Source organism: Brachycentrus maculatus, unplaced genomic scaffold (assembly GCF_059751285.1).
Source record: "Brachycentrus maculatus isolate JH-2025_06_01 unplaced genomic scaffold, ASM5975128v1 h1tg000077l, whole genome shotgun sequence".
Taxonomy (NCBI): Eukaryota; Metazoa; Arthropoda; class Insecta; order Trichoptera; family Brachycentridae; genus Brachycentrus; species Brachycentrus maculatus.
Window position 1 is genome coordinate 140,317 of NW_028280831.1, and position 24,960 is coordinate 165,276.

Consider the following 24,960-nt stretch of genomic DNA (forward strand, 5'->3'; position numbering starts at 1 on the left):
CTTAAACCCCCCTGGGAATCGAACCCGGGACCTCCAGAACGGTAGGCGAGCATGCTGACCATTACACTACGGAGGCGGACAAAAAAATTGGCAAAATAATTAACGATTTTAAATATGCAAAGTGAACTACAATATTTTGAGTGTATCCTTGTCTACACATTTTGAGTGTGTCCAAATACTAGGAGTTATTTTTATAATATTTTTTGACATCTCATCAAAGATGAAGAAGAACATGGAAGTCTTGGCATTTACGGGGCTGACGGCCGTCATAGGCTGGTTTAAGTGATCTCTTTGCACACGTGTAACGTTCACCAATTATATTTTTGACATCTCATCAAAGATGAATAAGAATTGGTGAACGTTACACGTGTGTAAAGCGATCACTTAAACCAGCCTATGACAGTCGTCAGCCCCGTAAATGCCCAGACTTCCATGTTCATCTTTGATGAGATGTCAAAAAATAATATGCATCCTGGTCCCCAAATCTGGTTTTCTTCACTTAGAAATTATTTACATAGATATCTTATTATAGATGAAAACGAATATGGAAATCTGGATGTTTACAGTTCTAACGACCTGTCATAACTTAGTTCAAGTGATCACTTAATGCTAAGTAAAAAGCGTTTTCATCTCAACCATTATTGCTGCCGAGAATCCAAATGTTAAAAAAAACTTATCTATTTTAGAATATATAAACAAGTTCCTGAATTTGAGTAGTGTAGTGCTCATGATATGACCAGCCCATAATATGATCTTAAGTCCTTTAAATACTAATATTTTTTCTTCTTTGTTAAAATGTGAATATACACTAAAAAAATCACCTAACCACCACGCCGCTTCTCTGCAGGGGTAGCCAAAGAGAATTGAACGTCACACATAAATGTCTTTGCACAAAAAATCGCCTCTTCCGCATTCATACATCTCATCATACACGCCGATTATTCCGACTCTTGACCTCACCACTTCATACCAAGTTAATATAATCTGAATCAAATTAAGTTTACGTAATCGGATATTTAAATGGCAATGAATTGGAGCACTTAAAAAACTTTGCATGCGCTGTTTGTTCCAATGAATAAAGAGAAGCCGGTCCGTGGTACGTCACGTTTACTTTTCATTGCAGCGACCCCGAGAAAAAATCCTGCGGGAAGTCGCTCTTCCTTTTTCCAATATAACCAATTAGACATGTCTCCAGTAATTTATGTACAATCTCCGGTCTCACTTAATCCTCTAATCCAGCGCGAGGGATTAATCTAGCGCATGATTCGTCGCTAAATTTCCCAGCCCTTTTCGTTTTGTGCTTTCTTTTTTCGCTCGCCTACATCCCCCACCTAACTGCGATTAGTTTTACATGCCCGAGGAATAAAGGAGCCCGAGTTTCGAAGGAAACTTGTGTCACGTATCAATTCTACGGTCGGTACGAGTATGCAAAGTGATTTAACTTTAACAAATATCTTCGAGGATATATAGATAGCTTCAGAAATGTTCTTTTAGTTATTATAGAAACAGTAAATATATATACAAGCCTTCAAACAAATACTTTATCACGTACATTCATTTTCGTTACATGTTTTTTTAACAAATGGACATCGTAGAAGAAATTCATTAGTCTACATGCCACGCTTTAAATAAATCAAGATTGGGGATTTTGTCGGACAGTATCTTTGATAATATATATTTATATATATATATATATATATATATATATATATATATATATATATATATATATATATTTATCTCGTGACATAGTACATGTGAGTTCACAACAGCCATCTATGTTGGAAGAGGGAAAGCATGTATTAAGCAAAGATTCTATGTGTTTGTATGTATGGTCCAAATCTTGGATTAATTCACATACTTGATCCCCACCAGATTTTTTTTTAATTTTCTAAGCATATAATTTAACCAGTTATTTTATTTACAAAAAACACCAAAAATTTAACAATGCAACAAATACAATTATATAATAATACAGCAATTGTGAACATTCAATGTATTTTTTTGTTATTCTCTAAATAATGAGAAGTATAATTGGTTTGATATGTAGGTCCATAAAATATTGTACTTTCTTTATTTCTCTAGAGATTTTATTTCATATTTTAAACTTACCTGCGCGTATATTCTCGGAAATTAAGCTTCCATTACGTTATCAAAATTATAGTTACAAAAGTACATTTTTGACCCTTCTTTAACTTATGTCTCGATGGTTCTTTTGTAAAAGTTTTCCAGCGCCGCTACCAGTAGGTACACGCTTTAATATCCGCTCCGGGGTCGTTAGCCATGCAAATTTCTCTTTTCCTCCGCGATCCTCCGACCTCATCATTATTCGGCCTTCCATTGTCAATATTGTCGGAAGATTTTCCGCCATTTTTCAGCCAGCCGCTCACAATGGGCCGCGACTGTTACAAATGGCCTCCGGTCGGACCGCCAATTGGGCCATATCGCGGGGACTTTGGGCCAACATTCTAGATTGCATCTCGACCCGAATTATTCAAACCCTCTGGAGGATGGTCAGATTGCAATCGAACAAACCTGACGCGTAATGTTTCAATGCTCCGTATTGCGTAAAACGTACCGCGCGTAACTCCCGACTTCACCATTTGGACAACCGATCATCAAACTTGATTTGGAACTGATACCCAATGATAAATAACGTATACTAACGTAAATTGCTCTGCAAAGACAATAATCATGATAAATGATGATGCCTTTCCATGCACACTATTTCCTTTCACACCATATTTCAAAACAACGTTTCGATCTCTTTATTTGAACCATTGTGAGAAGAAATGTCGCACACAATGAAATAGAATACATATTGATTGTACCAATTTATTTGTAATTATTTTTGTTGACTTTATTTTAAACAGTTATGGTAAACAGGTCGCTTAGAAAAAATGTTTTGATCTATCAGTTATTCTTCTTTCAAATGGTTACATTTACGAATGATAAATTTTATAACCTTTAATTTTCAATTCTCATTATTAGTAATGAATTCATATTTTAACTAATTTTTTTTTGTACGTACTCATATACGTAACACGTTGTATGTATTGTATTACAACTCCAAGTTATATACAATAATTATTTTATGGAAAATAAAAGTTAGTTTTAATCGGTCATGTCGTATTTGAATGTATAAGCATTTTTTTTAATAATTTAGTCAATAAATATTGTAAAATGTGTTCACAGCACTGAAAAACTAACATTATTGTACATTGTAATTTTTTATCATGTAATAAATAAAAATGTCCCTTTAACTTAGTAAAAAGTTGTCTGCTAGATAAAAGCTTTCTCGATCTATCCATAGATGGCTGTTATGAACTCAATTGTGAAGTATAATGAAATTTATGATAAATGTATGAGTTCCAAAAATTAGAAGTATGGTTGTCAATCAAGGGGAGAATGGTGAATGTTACACGTGTGTAAAGAGATCACTTAACCAGTCTATGACATTTCTTTATCCCTGTTAATATCATATTTTACTTCATCTTTGTTAAAATGTCAAAAATGTACTAAATAAAACGTTCCTTACTTTTATGAAGTAACCTTATTAGCGGAGCCAGTTTTAGGACAACTATGAAGACTTTTTATACGTTATAAAAATGTTCATCAGTGGATTAACCTTTGTGCCGGTTCCCAATATCTAACGTCGGGGGTGTGATGTACCCATGTGATGCAGGGCGGGCGGGGTGTGGGGGTGTGTGATGGCAGTCATTATTTTCACGGTCGATACCCTTCCGATGTTTTGCTCGTCTCATGTTGGTTCTAACCCCTCGATCACCACCCACCCTAAAACAAACCACCAGTTCCTCCCCGGGGGAAATGTACCTTGAGGGACTAGGCACGATCGTAGATTCAATTTCAGGTTTTAGCTTTTTTGGAGCGCCCTGTATACATTGCATCATATAAACCGAAGTGCATCTACGTACATGTGAATCTACACATAATATATGGTAGAAAAGATACGAAGTGAATATGTGTTGGCATATAGAACGGGGATATATGGGTCCCAATATTTTAAATTTATGGTAAGCATCGTAGCTACTAAGAGATTCTTATAAACGGCTCCGAATATTTAAGTATTCATATTTATCTTCCAAATTCATTATATTTAGAAATTATTTTTCTAAGATATTTTTTTTTTAATTTCAATATGGATTTTTATATGTATTTCATAAAGTTATAAAAAAATACAATTCAAGTCATTTTCTGGCTTCTATCTTAACATAAAAAAAAACGCTGTTCCCCTCCAAAAAAAAAGACACGAATAAATAGATAAAGAAGATTATGGAATTCCGAGCATAAACAGTGCTTACGCCTTAGAACGGTGAATATTACACAGGTGAATAAAGAAATCACTCAAACCAGCTATTGACAAATTTTAAACATTAAAAATATACAGACTTCTGTATACTTTCTTTTCTGTGTTGAGATACCAGTAAAAGAAAAAATATATCGTAATTTAAAATTAATGCGAATTAATTTTGTAAAATGGTTGTTTTGAAATAAATAAACATCCTCGTATATATATATATATATATATATATATATATATATATATATGTATATATATATATATATATATATATATATATATATATATATATATATATATATATATATATATATATATATATATATATATGTATATATATATATATATATATATATATATATATATATATATATATATATATATATATATATATATATATATATATATATATATATATATATATATGTATGTATAATAATAAATCCTTTATCGCACCCCAATGGTGCATAGGGCACTGCTGCATATAAACGCAGTGTTATCTCGATCGATTACACATGAAGGAAAGGTGATCAGCCCTCCACTTCAGGTACCAGCCCAGTGTAATATTTAATAAATATTAGAGTGAAAAAATCACTTATATTTATTAAACCCCCCAGGGAATCGAACCCGGGACCTCCAGAACGGTAGGCGAGCATGCTGACCATTACACTACGGAGGCAAACAAAAAAAAAAACAAAAATAAATATATATATATATATATATATATATATATATATATATATATATATATATATATATATATATATATATATATATATATATATATATATATATATATATATATATATATATATATATATATATATATATATATATTTATATATATATATATATATATATGTAAACATATATATTTTGTTAAATCTATGAATAATGTGTGTCTAATATTTCATAATAATAAAAAGTTGAAACGATATTCCTGCTGGATCGTTATATCAAAGAAAATTAATTAATTTATAATTTTCTCATACCAGTTGTTTTCTTTGGGAAGTAAACATTAGATGCAGGTGTGCGAGCCGATTGAACGATCCGCAGAGAGGAATAATAATTTATTTTGAATCAGGATGAGCACAAGGCGATACTGCGATATCTCGATTGGCAGTAATAAACAACTCACGCGTTATGGTTTCCTTTTAAGGGTTGTTTGCTTTTTATTGCCTTTTTTATTTGTTTCCGTAAATTGTGATTTAATAATATATTGTTCATAAACTCAGTTTGTGATTATTCAACATGTAATGCAAACATAAAAAACTGGGAAGATTGCATTGATTTATTTTTTAACGCAATAACCTGCAGACCCTATTTTACGTATTGAGAGTTTATCTGCTGGAAAGATATTAATGATGCAAAACGGAAATGTGAAAAATATACCACAGATACCTAGACGAATTAAAAATAATTATTGGTCTAATTTTCTTAAAAATTGAGGCCGTGACTTTAGTTTCTCAGTCGAATGCGTATCCAACTACGCCGCAGCGCTTCTCTTTATTATATTTATTTTGGTGACACCATAATTTACTGCTTCTATCACTAAATAACTAATAAAATTTGTATATATATTCCATAATCTGGCCAAAGGATATAGCTGTACTTGCAGTACTTACTTAGTTTTATTTTCCTGTAATTGGAGATAATCCAGATTTTGTGAACAAGTATTTGGACACACTTAAAATGTTGTAGTTTTATAAAGTTATGTTTTTATAAAAATACATAAAACAAATGATTTATTTAATTTCACGAGTTTGTTTTTGCTCTCCTTTAAAATTTGGTCTGAGACAGATATACCCCTTTGCCTTTACACTACCGATATATATATATATATATATGTATATATATATGTATATATATATATATATATATATATATATATATATATATATATATATATATATATATATATATATATATATATATATATATATATATATATATATATATATATATATACATATATATATATATACATATATATATATATACATATATATATACACATATATATATATATATATATATATATATATATATATATATATATATATATATATATATATATATATATATATATATATATATATATATATATATATATATATATATATATATATATATATATATATATATATATATATATATATATATATATATATATATATATATATATATATATATATATATATATATATATATATATATATTTATATATATATATATATATATATATATATATATATATATATATATATATATATATATATATATATATATAAATGTATATATATATATATATATATATATATATATATATATATATATATATATATATATATATATATATATATATATATATATATATGTGTATATAAATAATGAAATATCTTAACTTATGTTGGCTGTAAAGGTGTTACTAGAAAATATTTTTACTCATTTAAGAAGCAACAACTCGTGTAATAACTTTTTTATCATCCTTTTATATGTGCATATTAGCCTTTAAGTCTTTATTCCACGAAAGGACCATATATAATGTTAGCAAATTTTGAAAGCCTCCAGCTAAATGGGCAGTAAGATGTGGTAGTTTTATATTCACACGCCCGAGAAGGGAACTGGCGAATGGGAAACACGTGCCTTATCAATAAATTTGCCTTTTTAAGCTAAAAGGTTCGCGAACAACGCAGTAAATTCCATGATTTGTTCAAATACAGATGACTTTTGGGGCTACCGCTTTCAATCCAGCGTGGACCGGGATATTGATTCCACCCTAGATCGTTACGCCCTTACACAAGGCATTAAAACTTTAAGTGTAACGTAATTTTATTGCGGTGTTTGTTTCTGAGAATCCGCATATCCATAGAAAAGTTTCGTCTATATAATTTTCCTAAGGTTACATTTTATGTCCGTGGAATAACACTTTCCCCGCAACAGAAATGTGAGAAGTCAAAGCTGAATGAAGAAGTCGGAAAAAGTTTTTATGTATAATCAATACGTGCGGTGGTAGTTTATTTATTTTGCATCAAAGAGCGTAGCCTCGTTCTTATTCCGATGTTTGATAGAATCTCCGGATGACTGGTTTCATTAACTTTCGCCGTCTGAAGTATATTATATTTTGTATCCTTACTGTATTTGAATATATTAAACCTTTTCCAAGAAATGAAACATTTCTTAAATTAGAGCAAAGATTGTAGTTTCTTGCTTATTATCTTATATCTTTGCTATTTAACGAAATAATTATTTTCAAATATTAAAAAAAAAGTAAACACTGTTTTTTTTATTTTAATTCTTTATATCATAAAAAACATTCAAACTGTAAAATTAAAACAATGACATCCATAAATTATTTCTAATGCATAATACCAAGCAATTTCAACAAAATTATAAATGTTTATGTTATTCTTAATAAAACCAACAACAATATATTTTTCAAATTTTAATTCTCCACGTGGAAACCAATTCTGCAATGCAATTCCTTAAAAAGTTAAATTTAAATCTAAAATTGAAAAAAGTATATTCCAACGATATTCTTAGTATCTTTTTTGAAAAGACAAAGCGTTATTATAAAAAGATACAAATTTCTTAAAATAGTGATGTTTATTTAATATTTTTTGTAAAAATATTATTATTCAAATAAATGGATTTAAATTAATAATAAAAAATATTTCATATTAAAAAAAATTATGTCGTTTTTTCCACATTTATTTTATTTGACCAGTGAGCTGTTGTAAAAATATGTAACATAGAATTTTGTCTAGCTTATCAGTCTGATGATATCCGTAACGACGACACCTGGTTACTGGTCAAATACAATACATGGGGAAAAAAACTATTTAGTTCATTATATAAAGTGTAAAAGTACAAAATTTATATCTATCATTTGGCAAAAATCAGTTGGTCGTATATCTAAATATAGAGGAGATCAATTTTACACACTTCCGTGGTCCGGTTTGCACCTTGCTACGGTGGATGTGTGGGTGGGGACCTCTTCCGGAACACTTGTTCCATTACGATCCTTTATCCAGCCCCATAGCAGCGATATACGCCAGTGAGGCACAGAAAAGGACGCTGCGTTATTCCGTCACTTATAGCATGCCTTCATCCTCTCGTTAACGCACATCTCAATGATCTTCAACATCCGATCGAACCTCTCTATCGTAGTATAACGGGAATGCCTCTTAGGGCGCATAATTTTAATTTCATTATCATTAAATTTAATATCGGTAATCAAATTATAATTTTGATGACGAAAGCTGTTTAACGTGAACTTGTTAACATTTTCAGAAAATCGAAAAATTTAATATAATCATTTTCTATGCGTTAGGTAAATAAAAAAAATTAAATGTAATTAATACTGTTTCTAAATTTTGTAATATTATGATTTTATTAATTAATTTATTTATTTATTGAAGTAGCTTTTGGTTTAATAACCTGCCTTAGTGTGACTTAATTGTCTTATATGAATGTCAAATTGGTAGTTTTGTAGTCTCGTAGTACGTCATGGACTTCTAATCTTTGTCCTTATTTTATTCCCCCCACCCTTTGTCTGACTCCGTAGTATGGTGGTTATCGCATTTGACTATTATGTTCCGAGGACTGATTTTCAGTTGATCAAAATAATATCAGTTTTTTTATTCCAATATTTATTTAATTTATACTGACCATTTTTCCTTCATATCAGCGATCAACTTAATATATTGTCAATTTGATGCAGTGCCCATGCATCATGGGTGCAAAGAAGAGGAAAAAAAAGGAGATCTCTGAAATAACTTGATTCGATTTTTATTTAGTGTAATAAATGAAAAAAAAATATTTCAAAAACATTTTTCCCTTAAATAATATAAGCACATTTTTTTATTATATGTGTTTTGAATAGTAAATACATTGCAATTTTTTCATGTTTAATAATTCCCAAGAGAAAAATACTTTTTCTAAAGCAATTGATTCTGTATGTTTATTTAAATAAAATTATGGACAAACATTTGAATTTCAAACAACATTTTTTTTAAAATACACATCCGTTTATTATAAAACAACAAACAAATAGTTTTTTACCACTAATATTTTATTTGGCCAGTGACCATTTCATAATTTCCGACATTATTAGACCAGTCTGATTTGAAACCCGATTACTTGTTTAAATAAAATAAAAGTGGAAAAAACTATGTACGTAATTGTTGATTTATTATATAAAATGCAGTTCAACCAAGAAATATCAGCACAAATCTTAAATACTCACACATATCGCTAACTCCTTTCAACAACGTCATTTATCAAAAATCGGTCAAAAATTATTTATCAAAATTTTCAGTTGTGCATGTTTTCGAAATGCCCAGAAAATGTACTCTATTTTTACTCAATATTAACCCGCTACAGGGCAGAAAGTGCTGTTTTTGCATTTTGAAGAAAAGCTATTGTTAAATAATTTTTTTAAATACATTAAATATTTTTCAAATGGAGAAAAAACATTCAGGTTTTACCTAAAAAGATCCGTTGTCACAGTAAAAAGTTCTATAAGTGGCTTGATATTTATTTTTAATACATTTTATTATATTTTAAAACTTATCTAAAAAATGATCTCCTGAAAATCAAGTTTTTAGAAATATGACTCTTATGAAAGGAGTGAGCGATATGTCATATCTCCAACATTATGCATTCACCGGTGTAGAAGTTTTATAAAACAAAAAGCATAGAAAAAGTCCAAAATAGTCAGATTATGTAAATTGAAAATATAAATTGAATCAGTTTGTCAAGATCGCCCCTTGCCCTAAACTTCCTAATGAAGAGTACATGCCCCTACTAAAATAATCCAGGTCAAGTGTTTTCATGGCGTCCTTTCCCATTACGCTGCATATAAACTGAATGACTTGTTCGGATTCTTAGGATTCTAAACGTTGACACAGTGACTCCGTTCTTAATATTATATTTGGCATTCATAGGTATATTACACTATATACTAAGTATGAGGTCGAGCGGGTATAAACCAAATCACCATTTAAAACACAGATTTGATATGTATATTATTCAGAATTTTCAATTAACGCCATGAGTATTGACAGAACATAAGTAACACAGCCCACTGCCTATAAACAGAAGGTTAAAAATAATTATTAACCCTATATGGCTGTATGGATATACAATTTAAACACCAGTACGTTTTTTATCAAATCAACTCTGATGATAACATAGGAAATACAGTCAAATAAGCCTTTTATGTGATCACTTAAACCAGACAAGTCGTAAACCCATTCTTCTTCATCTACGAGCACGTTAACATTAATTAAAAAAAATAGATAAATAGTGGAGTGAAATCCAAAATTTTTGAACAAAAATTTGGAAATATTCGAAATATTTCCTATGGTTATTTATTTATTTTTAGCTACCTTTTCATTATTTAAACATATTGTCGAATGAATAATAAAACTATCTTCTATGATAAGTTTTTTTGGAATACTAGACTTTAGAAATGTTTACACATCAGATAATGTAATTGATCTTCCTTCGTGGTGTCCCAGCAAACTGAAAAAATCGCAATTCTTTCACGGACCAACGTTTTAAGTAAAAATATTCTAAAGTTTTAATTTGCGAATTCATATAAGTTTCCTCATTTCAATTTATTCCAATAATAAATATGTCGTAAAAACAGTTGTTTTTTTTATTTACGAAAACAATCAAATTTGGTTGGTTTAAAAATAGAATAACTGTTTGTAAACAAAGGATATTTTTAGCCAAGACACAAACCACGAGCAGCGTATTTAGAGACACGAGTCGCCATCTATCTCTCGCCATCGCAAACCATTAAGCCTGCCTTGTCGGTTTCCAGTGATTTTATTTACATAGAACCGTCGTCTTATCGCAGTACACTTTGAGGGGAGAGAGACTTAACTTATGGCCGAGGGAGACACTGAAATAACTTTGGACTGCGCTATAAATTTGGTTTGACCTTTATTAAGTTTACACGCGGTGAGTGCTCGAATGTATCTCCTCCAAAGTCCAATTTACGGCCTCGAAGTTTCCTAGTATGCATACATCAAAAGTTCACGCAAACATTTCGTCATACGTATATTGCAAATCCTCTCACTCTTGAGGGGAAGATTGATACACCTAACTTTTCATTGGCCCTTCATGCTACATATTACATGGTACACTAATATCATAAATATGTGTTCTACACACATACCAAGTCATTGAAACATCGTGCGTACAAAATATCTAAGTCGGTAACTATTGTACATACTATATTCATTAAATAAATGCCATATGTGTTCATCATTTTGTGAAATCAAAAAGTATTTTTTTATTTTTTTATTTTAGTGATAAATGTTAAATAAGTTTATAACACGCTTTATAGAAAATTTACTTTTTATTAAATTAATAAGAAGTGAAGGTTTGTGTCCTATTTTTACTACAGAAGTTATTTTCTTTATTTTTATCAATGAATCAACTCACATATTATTATTAAGTGATTCGTCATTAACTTGGTTGAATGACGTAGAATTTTGAATTTTATTTCATTACACAGGACTAGTTTCGAAAACTACAGTTATTTTTATCGACAGGTGATCGTTAAAACTAACAATTTAACAGTTTAAACTATCATCTGTCGATGAAAACAACTATAGTTTTCGAAGTTTTATTTTTTTTAAACAAAGGTCAAATTTAATAACAAAATAGTCAGCGTTCTTAAAACTTATTTAATTTGAGTGATACGATTCATCTATTCTTCTGGAAAAATAGAGAAGTCTTACATCACAGAAGTGTCCTGAGATACGTTTTTACGCATAATATAGTAAAAATCCATCCCGTATATATATTTTTGCTATAATTTTGGCACAGGACGTCGCTGGATACAAAAACAAAAGTTCATATAAGTTTACGAAGGCCACCGCTGCGTTATTTTCATCCACTCAACGCCAATGGGGTGTATTTCGCGCGTCCCCATATTTAATTAAAGTCCGAATGGATTCCCTCTCCACCGTGGACCCATCCTACCTCGTAGATTGTGCGATCGAGACTCGAGTAAATTAGGTATCTGGACACTATATTAGAGGAGTTCTACCCATTTAATGGTCGGATTAAGAGTCATAACTTACCACCCCATTACACATTATAGGTACGTATTTTTTGTTCCGTTTTCAGCGTACTACAATAACGCTGCCTATTTTGCGCCTATTCATTAAATTTATGGAAAAAGTTTTAATAATATATTTTTAAATGTTTTTAATTTTTAACATTTTGTGTGTCCAAATACTTCTTCACAAATCTAGAGAATTTCCAAGAATCTTCCAATTAAACTACCCTTTTACACTTTTTTTATACGTTTTCAACGTGCTACATTAACGCTGCTTTTTTATGCCAATTCATTAAAATGATGAATAAACCTGTAATAATATTTTTTAAGCGTTTTTGATTTGACAAATGATTTTTTTCATTTAATTTTCGTCTTAATCTCAGCATGTCACAGCCCTTTATCGTTTTTTTTCCTGGATAGAGATAATTGCATTTTATCTTCTTTCTGGATGCCACATTTGGGATGTAGTAAAAATTAACGTTTAATGTTATTCCATGATAATGGGTTGATTCGAAATAAATCATATCATTCGGCCATGTCATACATGATTGCATGACAATTTGGTTGATGAAATAATTTAATTTTTAATTTAAGTTTTACTAAGTAAATACCACTATTAATCAAGGTATTTACAAAATAAGACCTCAATGTATAGATTTTTCCACAAAGTGACTGCTGAATCAATTAACGAAATGAATAAAAAAAGTAAAACACTACCTCGCAACGGAAAAATCCAATGATTACATTATCGTAAATATTCCTGACTATTTAAGCACTAAACAAAATAAGTGGTGTGTTTTTTTTTATCTAATTTACTGCAATTAATATGCCAATAGACCAATTTTATAAGAGTTCAAAATTCACCTTTGATTTATAGATTACATATCGCTCACTCTTTTCAAGAACGTCATAAATCAAAAACTTGATTTTTCAGGAGAACGTTATTAAAGTTTAAAAATTTAATACAATGTATTAAAAATAAATATCAAGCCACTTGTTAAAATTTTTATTGTGCAACAGATCTTTTTAGGTTGAACCTTAAGGTTTTTTCTCCATTTGAAAAATAACTAGTATATATTTTTTTTTAAATTAAACAATACCTTTTCTTCAAAATGCAAAAACAACACTTTCTGCCTTGTAGCGGGTAAATATTAAGTTAAAAATATGCCTCTTTTGCTGGGATATAGTACATTTTCTGGGCATTCCAAAAATACGCACAACTAAAAATAGTCGATTTTTGATTTATGACGTTCTTGAAAGGAGTGGGCGATATGTATATCAAATGTCATATAGTCAATATGGCATGCATTGGATTTTATTTTCAAACCTACAACATTTTCAATAAATATGTACTTCTATTTTCAGGTACATTTCGATCGTAGAATAAAATTAACGTGTCAAAAGCTTGAATTAAAAACCTTTTTGCCGTGTTCAATATTTTCCCCCTCTCAATGTTGCCATCATTTCAAAACGTCTTCCTTGTTAGATCGGACACGTGATGTGTGGGTTAGAGATTGAGGTGTTTACCTGACAGGTGGGTATAGGGTACAAGAGGGTTATTTGTTACGAGGGGTAAGTCGAGGCCTGAGTTAATTTTACCACGGCAGTACATTATGTACTCATACATATGCATAGAAAAAATAAAGTGAAGTTGTAAATTTAAAATAAAACCTATTTTCTTTAAAAAAAATAACAAATGTACGTTTTGATATTGCAAAAAACTGTATTTGTTTTATAGTATACTCGAACAATATTCGTGAAATAAGTTTATCATCTTCATATTGTAATATTTAATGACATTTTTTAAATATTCATTCTGTCAACCACTGAATTTTTTACCTTTTGGATGACATATTAATATAGGTATCTCAACTTGAGATAAAACATCTATAATTTTTACACGGAAGATAATGTAAGTCCTAGAATCTCATGGCTTACAACCTTACATTTGGCTGGTTTAACTGATTTTTTATACACTTCTGTAACGTTCAACATTCTCCCCAGTATTGAACATCGATACTGTATTTATTTTTGAAAGATGAAAATATTAAATATTGTTGGAATACTTTGATTTAATTTGTTATTTAAAAGATGTGTTAGTATGACTGACGATGAGTTGAGCCGAACCTTTGAGTTGAACCTTTAGTTGAGAAATTTATGAAGTATACTCATATAGCTTACTGCAATTGAACATAGGAGAGATGGATTCCGAATTACTTTACGCGTATTTTTTTGTAAGAATTTAATAAAATTGAGTAGTTAATTTCTAATGTTATCTAATAATGCGATAAAACTTGTAAAATATGCACAGATAATGAGAAGATAAAGATATATTTTTTTTACATAATTCCTCGAAATTTACCGGTTTGTTTTTAGCATCATTTGATGGAAGGAGTTTGTAAAATAAAAGGCTAATGATATGAGCCTTTTTATTTAATAGCCACTCACCCCGAATGAACCTCGTGTTGTGAATTGGTTTGTACGTAAAGGTGAAAGCGTTTGTGTATTAATGGCCACGTGAAAGGCGGAATCTTGAGAGTTTGTTAGGAATTTACGATACGGGAGAAAACAGAACGCCTGCTCAGCTCCTGTTGTAACCTCTGAACGTTGGCAGTTAAAGTTTACGCGCTGCCATCAGCTATCTCTTCCAAAGTCAGTAAAAACTTCAAACTTCAATGAACAAACAAGCTCACACAAACCTTTCCGATATATAAATCTGGGAACACGAGCATTTTCGGCTCAGCCCGTCGCTGTTATGCGTAGATTCGCCCCAGTTAACCCCACTTTCCTACCTGCTGGCTTTGTTTTCTTTCAAACCTTTATATGCTTTTTCTCTCCCTCAAACAATGGCATATAATACAAATCAATTATACGGTGAAAACAACAATGGTACACCTCAGCTCCTCGACGTACAAAACAATTTACATATAAACCTTATTTGAAAAACAAGAAAATGACATTATCACTGCGCAAAACATTTTTAATTCAACATGAACAACAACAAAAAAATTATACAATTTGTATTGAGTAATTTTAATGATTGAAAAAGCGAAGTGCAATTCTCGGTCGAAGCCGACCATTTTTCATACAGCGACAAACGTCCGGCAAAAAGTTGTTCAAACTTTCCATCCGAAAGCTGCAGTAAATAGTTGTGCAACACTTTACCCCACCTTCGTCCAGACGACCTGAGCGCATTCAAAGCAATAAAAGCTCGCGATAAAAGCTGATCTGTGAGCTTTTTTCATGCCTTAGAAGGCGCCAAGTCCAAAGACGGGAAAACAGAACTTTGGACCCATGCCAGTTTACCTGTCGACCACCCTCGGTAACAAACACGCAAACACCTTGGTCCTCTTACTCGGCGTCAACTCATAGTACTTCATTAATTCCCTCATTCTGAATCTTGACAATTTTTCGAAAATTAATCACAAATATGTTGCATTATTTTATGTATCATCCAGTTTATCATCTGTTTTACATGAACGATACATACGTTACGTACATAAACCATCAGGAAATTTGGATTTAAAACAACCGATTAAAAGATATCGGTAAAAAAAAATTATATTGGTAGCCCCTTCTTAAATTGCCAAACCTAATTAGAGTGCGACCAGTAACTTAGTGTGTTTATAGCAGCTCTTTGTAATAGGCGACCTCCAGTGTGTGAATTTGAATATGGAAAAGTAGTGGAACAACGCGTTTCTTTAAAATTTTGTGTCGTAAACGAAATTTTGTGACATATTCATTGGAAATGTTAAATATGGCCTTTGGTGATTCGTGTAACTCCAAAATAAAGGCTTACGAATGGTATAAAGAGTTCAAAGCTAGCCTTGAAATCGTCAAAGATTTACCTCACTCCAACGTAAGAGTGAATTTTAAAGCAATTTAAAATAGGATATGATAAAAGATCTCAATAATATATAAATCGAAGCAATCTCTTTAATGGTAAGATTGTAAAATACTAACACCCCAGAATCGTTTTCTTAGCGAGAACTTCGATCTGTAATGCGAACATAGTTCTATCGAAAACTTTGATTATTCTTGTTGTTGTTGATGTACATATATATAGAGGTATGTATTGTTTGCCTTCACTGGAGCCATTTGTCATTCTGCCGGCCTGTCCGGGAACCATTTCGTCTATTGCCTTTTGTAAAATCAATAAACTTTTATGGGTTCGATCAATCATACTGAAGTATTTATAAAGTCATACTCTAGCCATTATATGCGGATCAATCCTTTTATTTATTATTTATTCAGAGTGAGTTATATGATAAAAGTTTGGCTTTATTTGCTAATACAAATAAACTTGCTTGATCATTTTGTATCAGATCTCGGTCAAGAAAACTAGGCGAAATGACTATTTTTATAATCAAATTTAAATTATATCTGGGATCAACATGAACTCTTATCTTTATTGAATTATTTGGTTAAATGATTTCATTATTTTTAACGGGCTTAGAATTCCCTTTTTTGGGACTTTTTCCTTGCTCCGAAGACCCACAGAGGCATCTTGATTTTGTTCAACCGTTTCGTTTGTTCCCCCTTTCAATACGTAGCCCTGGACGGCTTCCCGCGTAAATTGCTCCCTTTGAGCAATCTTCCAAATTATTCTTTCCATTCGCCCTTCTTTCCCTTTCTCCCTTTCTCCCTTTCTAGCTTTCTGTATACGAATCGAGTGTTACGGTGTCCTTTTCTTCTAATGTTCATTTTCTTAAAAATGACGTATGACATTTCCGAATATTAAAAAAAAACTCCAGAACAATGATTTAAAAACATGAAATGAAAACAAATAATCGTTTGACTTATTTTTATTTTCATTTATGTTCAGTATGAAAATGATTGAAGTAATATTTTCTTTGAAAATTTCTGAAGGCCTTTATGAATGCTTACTTAAAATTTCATAATCATTCAAACATAATATTAAACATACACATCTTAAACATAAATTTTATTTAAAATATCAATAAATCAATAAGCTTTGAAAATCCATTTGCTCTTATTGAATGGGTGTTTTTTGGGCAAGTTCAGAGGTAATCCGCTAGGAGCGCATATTTCAAATAGGATCAATGTCAAAGTTTAGTATAATCTATGGTCAAAATTTCCTTTACCGAAACCAGCCTGATTTTGGCCATTGAACTTATGCATACTTTTATTATTTGGCTGCGTCTCATACTATGTTGATGAGGAACAATCGACTACTAATTGATGATAATATTATTGTTTGTAATATATGCGACCGAAACAGCCCATTTTTTAACTACATAGGGAAGTGATATTTCAAACATATTTTTGAAATATTAAAAACTTAACCCGAAGTGTAAATCTTTATTTTGATATTAACACTCAATTAAACGAATAAACATAAATACACTTCCTTCTATGTAATACTTGTTTTAGTATTCATTAATTTTTGTAGTAATTGTGCTTTACACATGAAGTTTAAACTTTAAACTTCATGTTTGAATTCAGAAAAAATGCAATATCTGATTCAAGGGTAAATATTTACTTTCTGAAAGAACAATGACTTAATTTGAGAAATGATTACGTTTTTTTTCAACACCTTAACAAATATTATGAAGGATATGGAAGTCTTAAAACGGCTTACAACCTTTCATTGACTAGTATGTGTGTGATCACTTATGGTACACGTGTAATATTTACCATTGTACCTATGATTGACCACCACTCTTCAAAAGTTGTACATATATACTCGTACATTCTTGTAGTATCTCTTCCATACGCGAGTTCTCGGCAGTATCTATGGTTAAATTGAGTAAGTTTTTTTAACTTGCTGAAACCTCTATGAAATGTATGTTACATTCTTCCCAAATTATTTTACACCATAGGACACGCTTTGAAAACGTAATTTTTATTTTTTACCAACTTATATTTTTGCTAGATATTTTATTCACCATATGATGTATTAATATCCTCACTGATATCTATGTAAGGAGATATTATTATGAAAATATAGCTCCTATGTGGACCAAACTCAAATTTGTTAATAATGATTTGGAAACGCTCAAAATATTGTAAGACTTAATTGATAAACAAAACTTTGTAACGCTTCTGATGAATAATTGCCGTCAAATAATTTAGATCTGCAATAGTCTCCCTCTGAAACATCACTAAACGTCTCCCCAAGCACTTTGAGTTGAAACAATCTTTGAAGGGTCATTCTATAGCAGGTGAGAAGGCCCTTCTCAGGATATGAAGTGTCAAGACAAACAATATTATTTTTCATGGAGAGAAACAGGAAGTTCGATACAAAACAGTGAGGGGAGAAGGTGGAACGTTTAGATAAGAGACTTGGAAAATCTCAATGTAACGAAAACTTTTTCTTGTAATTTGTTGCAAACAATGGAAGCAACGTAACTTTATTTGAATGATATGTTTTTATTTGCGTTTAATTATATTAATCACGGGTAATTACTTTATGCATGTGTACATTTGTGAGTGTGTATGTGTGTGTGTATATGTGTGTATGTGTGTGTGTGCGTGTGTGTGAATATTTAATTGTTTTATCCTTTTTTTATTGTATCATATGTTTCTCCACCAAATTAATTTAGGAGAATATTTTAAATGTGTCCAAATAATTTTTCAATAATTCTGGCTTATGTCCATTTAGAGATATTTATATTGAAATCTCAATATAGATGTGATAGAATATGTAATTTTGAATATTTACACAGCTTACCACCGTTTGAGTTAATTTGATGATTTTTTTGCAAATTATCTTAAATAAATATTTTTTTAAATAACTCTACTAGTGCCGAAATGTAGCGTGTGAAATAAGGTGTCAAGCGAAGCATAAAATAACTTTCGAAGATAAAGTGGTTAGTAGGAATAGTTGGAGAACTTCCTTTTAATACAATAATTAAGTATTTTTTAAATTGAAATAAATTTACCATTCAAAAATATGTTTATTTTTTTTTAAATAAAGTAATAACTTAGCAAAATGTGCTTAGCGCTTGAAATTGAAATTAATAACACTTGAATAACCATTCATTTCTTATCGAAATCAATACTAACTAACTAACTAACCATCACGCCGCATCACGCCGCATCACGTAGGCCCGTAGGTAAAGAGAATATTTTGAAAATTACTTTTACTGCGGGTAAAGCGTAGTTTTATAAAGCATGTTTTAAAAAAAGGTTTTGCTTAATTGTTGGGTAATCAAAATCAAACAAAGTTTATTTGGTTGAATTCTACATTTATTTATGTACATGTCATTACGTGACACGTTTCGTCTTCTTAGGACATTATCAAACACTGACTAAAAATATTTACAAAATATCCTTATCACTTACAATAATTGCTATTATTAGGTCTAGGAGAACATATAATGGCGGGTATTTTGGTAGGTAATGTGGATTTCTATGAATGTTAAGATAAGCAATGTAGTTGAATGTCAATTAGGGTATATGAATACAATTCGTATGGCTTTAAAATTAATTTAGTATTCCATGTATCTACAAGAATTTATTATATAAATATAATATAAGACAATTTTATGTACATATATATACATCCCTAAGAAGACGACATGTCCTAAGAAGACGAAACGCGTCACGTATTAACATATACATAAATAAATGTAGAATTCAACCAAATAAACCTTGTTTAATTTTGGATATATTACCCAATAATTCATTATGGAATTCTATCAACTGTCTGCAGTTACAATAAATAAGTTTTTCTCAATATATTTTTATGCTTTCTGCATAAATTGAAGACCACGGCTTTGCCACTTCAGAATCAAACGTCACAAGTAAACCGGTTCACCTCAAACGTGTACAAATAGCCCTTCTGTTGAAAGTGACGGCTTTTGTAGTGGCACCCTTGTTAGGCTCGCCGCCGCTCAAACCGTTTTTTCCCATTCTCGACAATTACGATGCAAAATTTTCGTAACAGGTGCTCGCCGTGCAACGCCTTTGTTGTTCCTTCAGAAACTCGCGGAACTTCAACCGTAAGTAAGGGTTTTCCACCCCAATTAAGGAGAGATCCGAATAAATTTTGTAAAACTTTTTTATTCTTTCAATCAAATCAGATTCACGATTGTTTTCATTAAAATATCAGAGCGTTATTTGATTTTTTTTTCTAAATTTTTAATTTTAGTTTCTTAGTGTAAGTAATTTTTCAATAAAATAGAATTCAATGCTGTTTTCATAGAAATATCTAAGCGTTGTATGATTTTTTTTTTAATTTAACTTATAGTTTGATGTGTAACAAAATTAACCTTAGTGATATTTTTCTTTAATATTAATTTACCCTGGACTGGTACCTAAAGTGAAAATCAGTTCACCTTTCCCATATGGATTTAACGATCATGGAAACACTGCTTCTTTACGATGCAGTGCCCTATACACCATTAGGTGCGGATTATTTTTACAACTAGATTATTATTAGTAATACGATCAATGCGACGCAGTACCCTATGCACTGGTAAGAATGTTAAAAATTATAACAAAGAATAAGATAATATAAGGTATTTGTAATAAATAATACTGCTTCAATAAGATGAAGTGCACTATGCATCAATACTTGCAAAAAAGGATAAAAAATGAATAAATCTATATTTAAAAAAATTATCTATATTTAAAGCATTGTTAACTACGTTCTGTGGTAATGAAACACATTTTTTATCATTCATCGTTCACTTTGTGTATTAATGGTATTTCACAAAGTAAACGATGAATGATAAGGAAAGTTTTAAATAAAAATATGTCCATCACTTCTGATATTTAAACTAAGAAGTCGATGTAATCAAAGGATACGAATCAATTTTGTATACAAGCCTCTTAACATTTTCCGCTCTAAATAGTATTAAGTTGAAAATTTTACCGCGCTGTCCATCCTGAATACATAGTTTTATGCAAATGGAATTTTGAAATATTTCACGGAATTTTGAACTCCGTTTTTGAGTCGTGGAGTGCGTGAGCTGATATAAAGCGGATTATTAAGCCAGTCCGTTGTTTGAATGCAATCAATTTAACGGTGTTTGATGTTAACGCCTGGTACACAATAAATCCAGCCTTCAGATGTAAGGGCGCGATAAAGCTGATACGCCCTTCATGCACGCAATTAAAGCATTACTATGCCAGATATAGCTCATTCAGGCAAGACAAGAGTCTTCTTCTGTGCCTTAATCTAAACAATAGCACATGCGGAAGTCCCTTTGTTCCACTTCGCTTTGCACTTCCTACTTATTGATTTCCTATTGTACTGAAACGCCTCACGTCCATTTATCAACTTACCTTTTTCATTCATTTATTTCGTCAAATACATACATAATATGTTTTTATTTACTTTTTAAAACTTGAGTATTTCAATTTTTCTTGTAGAGCGGGTGAAAATGTGTCTGGTGACTTAACAGCACAAAAAATATCGTCTGGCTATTTCTTAATACGATAAAACATCTTTTATAATAAAATAGTGTCTTCTTTTAAAAAAAAGTATTCTAATTATGAAAATAATGGCATGAACAAGTAGTAAGAAGACTGGTGTTGTTTTATTTTTAATCCATATGGGTGTTTTATATATATTTCATATCGTCCTTGTTTCTCATTTCTCTTTAACCTGAATAAAGATTTTTTTAATTAACCAAATAAATCATTTTTTATAGAAGTCAACCTACATAAAACGATACTTGATTCAAATTTTGATTTCACAATAATAAAGGCAAGTCATGTATTAACGACAGAATTACACTTCCGTTTGAAATCCAATATCAACACTCGATTGTATAAAGAAAACCTAAGACAAATATCCATCGCTCGCTGTGAATCTTTGCAAAGGATATAAAGCTTTAAAAGCTTCCAAAACAAGGCCAACCGTTCTTGTACAAGTCGAGATACGTATATGTAAACCTTCCCGCGGCAACAGACGTAAATAACATGTCAAACACACGGGGCTCCGGTTCGTTTTGTTTCGGTCCTTCAATGAGTACTTGGCCGGCAGACAATGGCCCTCGACGCGCGAAAAAGCGGTCAGAGATTTTGGGAAATAAATTCACTCATCTTCGCCTAAGTCCACAGCTGGGGATGATGGAAAAAACCGGGGAGGCGAGCCACGGTTGGAGCACACACGGAGAGCCAGCGAGCGGCGTGACCAAACAAAATCCAATCGGATTCATCGCAGACTGTGTCAATATTCCCTTGCCTTGTTTATATTGATGGTAACCTACTTCCGAAGAGAGATTTTATTTTATTAAAAAAGCTTCTTATAATATCAGGAAATACGATTTCATATCAAAGCTATTTGTAGTATCTCTTTCACTAGAAATTTAAATTTTTGCAATAAAATAAAAATATTTACTCATAATGGAGATGAAATTATATTCTCATTAATTGAGCCACATTTCTATCCATTATTCATTTAAACTTCACTCCGTTTATACCACTTTTCTCTGTATTTATGCATTCTGCATCAATTAAAGGTGTTTGAAAATTATTTGAAGTCTATCGAGACACGTGTTTCAATAGATTTTTAAAACTTATGCAATCGAAAACAATTACAACAAAATTATTATCATTTATATAAATGTATATTTATATATGTAAATATATATATATATATATATATATATATATATATATATATATATATATATATATATATATATATATATATATATATATATATATATATATATATTTATATATATATATTTATATATTTATATATATATATATATATATATATATATATATATATATATATATATATATATATATATATATAAATATATATATACATATACACATATATACATATACATATATATATATATACATATATATATATATATATTTAACATTCTGTTCATAAAAATGTGAGCGCTAGCTTGGTTCTCAAAGAGTAATATTATATTACGAGTGCGCTTTTGACATCTCCATTAAATGCCTCGCTATTTCCGGCATAAGTCCATTACTAAAGCTGGCAATTCAACTTTCTGCTCCTCAACTTTCTCAGCCGCGGCTGCACACACGAGGAGAGGAAATAGGAAATACATACAAGGAAGGAAAAGTAAGTGGTTTTAGTCACTCGGGTAGCTGCACCTACATCCGGAGGAAACACAATCTCATCGTCTAATTGAAGGATTTCCTGTTTCAAGGCGCGCCCCTTTCCTCTGGCAAACATTTCCAACTATACTTTAATCTCCCACTATGTGGACCTCAAAATGTGCTTTACTAATTTTCATAATAATGTTTATTCAATTATGAAATTAACTCTTATTACTTTATTATTTACGTATGAAATGTTTTAATTCCTAATGTTTAAATGTTTTACCTTACTCCCAAAGAATATTTATAAATCCTTTTTGAAAGAGTTTTTAAAAGTAACACTTTCATTTCCGGATTGTGGAGTTGGTTATTGTCGCGGACTCTGTATTTCTGAGTTCAATCGCACTCTATCCCAATTTTTTGCCTATTTTCAATAACGCAGGCTGCTCAGGCCCACGAAAACAGGATAAAACTGAAAAAAATGTGTTTGTGAAAAAACACAAAAAATTCCCTTTTATTTTTTAACAACATTGAATTTAACTGTAAGGGTAACTGAATCTCCCACTCAAAGGATTCATTTGATTTTAATCAAAGCAAAAAAAGAGATAAGCATTTTACATTTTTTTGTAATTATGCTATAATATTTATCAGCGTCAAAATAATCTCAACAATGATGATCTTAACGCGCAGCAAAATCTAATATACTCAATATTAGATTTATATATATTAAAAAAAAAAACACACAAAAAACTCAACGCACTGAAAATCCCGTTTTATCTTCTTAACCCTTCTTTTATTCACTCGGTGCAAACGACATTTCATTGTATTGACGGAACATTATCTAAAACGAACAAACATCACATCAGCTTTGCACGTCAAATTGTGATACAAGGTTAAATGTGGACCATTTAAAAAAAAATCTTTATAATTTTTTAAAATGTATATTCATTATTCACTTTATGAAGTCACGCAATTCTTCGTTTGCTCCTTTAAAATGTACGCGTATGTATACTGCAACGTTTTGATAACACGTACAAACATATCTACCATCAAAGGAACATCCATACGAAGTGTCTATTTTCATTAGAATACGAACATATATGCAAATAGAAGATATAATATTATCCCCAAATGATATTACAGCATAATTCTCATATATTTAATACGCCCAGACCCTTCTCGTACAAGATAAACGTTTCTCCTAATAATATACTCCTATTCGCCTCATTACATGAAAGGAGTCGTATTACAAGCTTCTCGGATATAAGCAAATGCTGTTTTTATGCTAATTCTAGAATCTTTCTTTAAACATAATATTTTACCAACATATTATACCACTAGATATCACAAATAAAGGACTGTGTAACGATTCAACATAACAATATTTTCAGTACGTCTAAATTTTTTTAATTCTCCAGAAAATTTTAAGTTCAAATATTTTTAAAATTTATGAAAATACAACCGAAAATTATGCCGAATGCATGGAAACACGTGTTACAATAGATTTTAAATAATTGTGGTACCAAAACATATTTAAAAAAAAAGATGGATATAT

General features: G+C 30.5%; 1 protein-coding gene across 7 annotated transcripts in view; it reads left to right on the forward strand.

Moving 5' to 3' along the window:
* Positions 1 to 24,960, forward strand: part of bru3 (CUGBP Elav-like family member bruno 3) — a 207,418-nt gene that overhangs the window by 92,402 nt on the left and 90,056 nt on the right. The window lies entirely within an intron of this gene.